At 45.4% G+C, this 6,000-nt stretch overlaps 1 protein-coding gene across 1 annotated transcript in view; it reads right to left on the reverse strand.

Moving 5' to 3' along the window:
* Positions 1-6,000, reverse strand: part of MOXD1 (monooxygenase DBH like 1) — a 126,921-nt gene that overhangs the window by 19,249 nt on the left and 101,672 nt on the right. The window lies entirely within an intron of this gene.

The following is a 6,000-nucleotide window of genomic DNA, read 5'->3' on the forward strand; positions in this document are numbered from 1 at the left end:
ATGCAAATAAATCAGGAATTTAACCTCCTTGGCGGTAATCCCGAGCTAGGGATGGAGCGGAAGACCACAGCCAAGGGTTGTAATCCCGACCACTGCTCGGGGTAGCCACCGGAGGCTGTGTGCAGAGTATAACGCGCAGCAGGCGTTTCTATATACCTCCTGGGGGATCCTGACGTCGGCCGCCATTCTTTTTCCTCTCCTCCAGGGCTCTGCTTCCTGCTGGCAAGATCGCCGGCTGTCGTCATGATGACAGACGGCAATTTCATTTTAGAGTTGCAGCGCCACACGGAGGCTGGAGGCATAACTGTAGCGCTGGAGCCAGGGAGGTGAGTGATTGTAAAACTGCTGAAGATCTCCCTGTCCGCATGATTTTTTCCAGGTTTAACACTAGATTTACCAGGGCTGCGCAGATCTGCGTAAATTCCCTTGACCTCACACCTCCTAGCACCCCTGCTGAGTTTTTTAACATGCTATCAACTCCATTGTTCTCTTTCTTTTGTTCTGAAAACACACACATTTACATTTGTTTACTTGAACTAAATCACCTTGGATCTGAGTTACTCTATTTGCCCACCTCCCATCCCCCACAACCAGAGAATTCTGTTCTTTGTGTGAACACAGAATCAGTACAAGGTAATGCATAGTCAGTCACTGGATGGGAGAATGGAGATAGGCAAGTTACGTTCACTCAAGTGCATAGCTATGGATACACACGGTGCGTTCCTGCAAATCTGCAGAAGTGATGTCTGAAAGGGTGCAGACCCTAAAATCTGGAAAGAATCATAACGCCAAGGGGGTTAAACTCTGTGAAAACTAATGATTGTAGCTACTGTGGCATGGGTCATCTTTATTAGCAATCTGGATCCTAAGTCCAATAAAATTTTATTTTTTAAATTTTGACTAGACCAAGGCAGGTTGATTTAAGTACTTAAGTAAACATCCAGCAGTAAGATCACTGTAATGTAATGCCATTATAGGCATTTTACAGTGTTGCTGCTGGATACTTTTCTTATATCAGCATTTTAAGACGTACTATGGAATCGGAGTTGGAGTTGATATATGGAGTTGATTTTAATAATAAACAGAAAGTCAAATTTTATTAATAATAATAAAAAAATGAGATATTTTAGAATATTTGTGGTTTTAAATATAAAAATAGTTATTCCATTTAAGTCATGTGTAAGCAATCTTATTTATCTTATCACTGTGGGCACTCAGTGACAAGATTCAATTTCCTTTAATAAATTTAGCGTCATGAGAACACTAACATCTTCAATTTTCTGTGGTTAGTTACATTTAAATTGAAAAAAAATATTATTTAAGAAAAAATTACAAAAATGTGTATTTTTAAAATGTCAGTCGAGTCTTTACAAAATTATGCCCTATTAAGCAGTTATTCTTGCCACAATCTTACTAGTTCAATCAAATGAATAGAGCTTCTAACATCACACAAAAAAAGTCACTAGAATCAAGAAGATGAAAGTAGGCCACATGCACTCCCTGTGCCCCATGCCAAAATTACACACTTAGCTGTACAATCTTGGTTTTGATCCTCTTGTCACAGGATCTTTTTGGCATACAGCTGGAGCTATTTCATTGGACTTCTGGCGATTAGTATTTTCAAGGAAAAATAGCAATAATGATCAGTAGGAGGAGCTTTGTTAAGAATGGAGAGTTAGTGCTGCAAGAGAGATTGGGGGTTATACTAGGTTTTGGGAGAAATTAGGGATGGTATTTTTAGCACTTACAGTGTGTGTATGCTAAGTTGGGGAAAAGTACTATTTAACACTAAGGAGAAATTATTCTATATTTTTTCAGAGGGTAGCATTTGCACCAGGGTTGGGGAAGGGGGGGTGGGGGGAGCAGGCAATTTAGGTATATAGGAAACTTGAGCACCGCCATACACTGCAATGTTAAGTGCGTCTATGCTAGGTTTTATGAGAGTGAGGGGAAAGAGGAAAATTATGGGGGGGGGGAGGGGGGGGGTTAATAATCCTATTCATGGGGAAGTGAAGGTAGGTAATGGAAGCAGGAAGTAGCATGGAAAATTTAGCAGCTGGCTGAAAAGCACTAAAGAGGAAGATTAGTTACTTAGCCTTAGCAGGCTACATAGTAAGCAAACTCTGTGCACAGCTTTCTAAGCCCCTCCCCCGATATCTGGTGCTAATTAAACACCTACATCTCTATTTGGTGTTTGGCTACATGATAGCCTACTTCTGTTGCCCAAATTATACTGTTGGTGCCACCTTAGCTGCAATTAGCACTGCAGTCTATGGTGATTTCCAGATTACTAATCCGGCTATGCATCCATATTACCTGCTTCCCTTAAGCCACCTTCCTTGCTGGGACTAGAGATGGCCCGAATGGTGTGCCGGCGAACGGTTCCCGGCGAACTTCCGGGGTTCGCTGTCGCGGAGAACCGCAATTTTTTACGGAAGTTTGGTTCGCCCCCATAGTGCATCATGAGGGTCAACTTTGACCCTCCACATCACAGTCAGCAGGCACATTGTAGCCAATCAGGCTACACTCTCTCCTGGAGCCACCCCCCCCTTATAAAAGGCAGGCAGCATCAGGCTTTTGACTCACTCGTGTGCCTGCATTAATTAGTGAAGGGACAGATGCTGCAGAGTCTCATAGGGAAAGCTTAGTTAGGCTGTTGTAGGCTTCTTAGCTTGCTCCTTGCTGATTCTTATTGCTAAAAAAGCACCCCTCAACAGCTCTTTTGAGAGCTAATCTTGTTCTTGTGATCTATTTTTTTTTTTGTGTGTATGTGGCCCACTGACACTTGTGTTGCATAGACAGCCTTGGTAATCCCTACTGTGTGTGCCACTGCCAGGCCCAGCACATTCAGTGACTACTGTGTGTGTGACAGGTGCACATTGTAATTCCCTTCACTGCATATACCTACTACCTGTTGTCCACTTCAGTGCACACACCTACGTACGTGAGTGCACGCAGTGTCACTGTGCCTGTCCGGTACCTGTCCGTGTGTGACAGGTGCACATTGTAATACCCATCACTGCATATACCTACTACCTGTTGTTCACTTCAGTGCACCCACCTACCTCTGTGAGTGCACACAGTGTCACTGTGCCTGTCCGGTACCTGTGTGTGTGTGTGTGTGTGTGACAGGTGCACATTGTAATGCCCATCACTGCATATACCTACTATCTGTTGTTTACAGTGCACCCACCTACCTACGTGAGCGCATGCAGTGTCACTGTGCCTGTCCGGTACCTGTCTGTGTGTGACAGGTGCACATTGTAATACCCATCACTGCATATATCTACTACTGTTGTTCACTTCAGTGCACCCACATACCTATGTGAGCGCACACAGTGTCACTGTGCCTGTCCGATCCCTGTGTGTGTGTGACAGGTGCACATTGTTATACCCATCACTGCATATATCTACTACCTGTTGTTCACTTCAGTGCACCCACCTACCTATGTGAGTGCACTCAGTGTCACTGTGCCTGTCCGGTAACTGTGTGTGTGTGACAGGTGCACATTTGTAATACCAATCATTGCATAATTGTTCACAGTACCTGTGTGACTGCACACTGTGTAATATACCACTCCGAGCATACCTGTTAACTGCACCCGTGTGACAGCTGCACATTGTATTGTAATACCAGTCACTGCATACCTTTCACTGCATCTGTGACTGCACATTGTATTATACCTGGCAGTCAGTGCATACCTTTCACTTGAATGGATGGCAGACTTGCCCTCCATAACAGATTCTCGTTAAAGGAAGTAAAGTCGATTAGTAGTGTCATATACAGCAGGGCCTCGAAAGTCCTCCTGCATTGTTATTTTTTGTCACTACCTCGGGACTTGCATGCCATGCCTCCTGCTTTCCTTGGATGTGTGGTGGTAGCCGTTTCTCAGGCTCCAACTCCGGACCGGAATCGAACCCTGACTCCCCGGCCATGCACTTTCTTTAACAATGGTAGAGAAAGAACCATCGACAGTATGAGCAGCGATGGACTACTGGGTGCGCAGGCTTGACCTGTGGCCAGAGCTGTCACAATTTGCCATCCAACTTCTGTCTTGCCCTGCCTCAAGCATCCTGTCAGAAAGGACCTTCAGCACAGCTGGAGGCATTGTTACTGAGAAGAGAAGTCGCCTAAGTCACAAAAGTGTTCAGTACCTCACCTTTATCAAAATGAATGAGGCATGGATCCCGGAGGGCTACTGCCCGCCCCAAGACTAAGTCGCTCCCCACACACAACACACAGCATCTCTGCCTGCAGGCCGCTTGACTGCCTTCTCTGCCACCACCAACAGGGTTCAGGACTCCAGGTGGATTCCTGAATTTTTAAGGCCACTGCTAGCAGCGGCCGCTATAATAATTTTTCTGGTGCATGTACATGCCTGCATAATTTTTCTGGCAGCACTGCAGCTGCAACAACAAAACAAAAGGCATGTACATGTGCCAATTCCCCTTCGTGATCATTACCTTGCCACGGAGAAAGGGGCTTGCGTATCACAATAAAGCAATGACCGCCGGCTATATGAGTGTCTCGGGGGGGCACTCCCACCATAATAAGGTTGTTGCTTCATTGTGGAAAGACCAAATTTGATCAGCTGGACAATCACTGTTCTGTTATTCCGCTACCTCAGCCCGGCGACCATGTGGGCTGGTAAGCCGCCATCACCTGCACCCTCATCATGGTGTCCTCCAGTCCAGCACGGCCGTCACTACACAAATAGCTGTTTGCAGTAACTGCATACCTTTCACTGCATCTTTGACTGCACATTGTATTATACTTGGCAGTCAGTGCATGCTTTTCACTTGAATGGATGGCAGACTTGCCCTCCATAACAGATCCTCGTTAAAGGATTTAAAGTTGATTCATCTCATATACAGCAGGGCCTCGAAAGTCCTCCTGTATTGTTATTTTTGATCACTACCTCGGGATGTGCATGCCATGCCTGCTGCCTTCCTTGGATGTGTAGTAGCCGTTCCTGCTCCTTTGCTCACAGCGTGCCTGCTGCCTTCCTTGGATGTGTGGTGGTGGTAGCCATTTCTTAGGCTCCCACTCCAGACTGGAATCAAACCAGGATTCCCCGGCCATTGCCCATGGTCACCATGCTACTGAGAAAGTACCATCGAAAGTTTCACACAGTTGAATGAATGGCTGACTTTCCCTCCATAACACATTCTCGTTAAAGGCAAGTGGTGTCATCTCTGGCACACAGCACTGGGTCAACGGTCCATCTGACCAAAGATGCCTGGTCTGCAAAGCACGGTCAGGGCAGGTACATTACTTATACAGCAAATGGGTCCTTACTTGGATGTGTGGTGGTGGTAGCCGGTTCTCAGGCTCCCACTCTGGACAAAAATCGAACCCTGATTCCCCGGCCATTACCCATGGTCACTCACAATGGCAGACTTGACCTCCATAACAGATTCTTGTTACAGGTACTGAACAGCCAGCAGAAAATGTAATTTAATAAAAATAGATGTAAGCTTTAACAATGGTAGAGAAAGAACCATCGAAAGTTGATAAGGCAGTCAGACATTACCATATATAACTGAGGAAGAGCAATCTCGCCATGGTGCGCACCAGTCCAGCACGGCTGTCACTACACAAACAGCTGTTTGGGGTGCGTTACACAGTGAGTTTGGTGTGTCAGTGTGAAGCAGTACTCTAATTACACTCCCTGATTGATGTATACACATGTAAGATGTTTTAAAGCACTTTAGGCCTGCAATTTAGCATTCAATGTGATTTCTGCCCTTAAAACGCTGCTTTGCGTCAAATCCAGTTTTTTTCCCAGGACTTTTGGCATCTATCCCACTCCGTCATGCCCACCTCCAGGTGTTAGAACCCTTGAAACATCTTTTCCATCACTTTTCTAGCCAGCATAAGTGTTTCTAGTTTTCAAATTTTGCCTCCTTATTGATGTCTATTGATGAACTTTTGCGGAAGTTCACGAACCGAAAATCGGAGGTTCGGGCCATCTCTAGCTGGGACCAAACAATGGCTTT

The sequence above is a fragment of the Hyperolius riggenbachi genome, chromosome 4 (genome assembly GCF_040937935.1).
Source record: "Hyperolius riggenbachi isolate aHypRig1 chromosome 4, aHypRig1.pri, whole genome shotgun sequence".
Taxonomy (NCBI): domain Eukaryota; kingdom Metazoa; phylum Chordata; class Amphibia; order Anura; family Hyperoliidae; genus Hyperolius; species Hyperolius riggenbachi.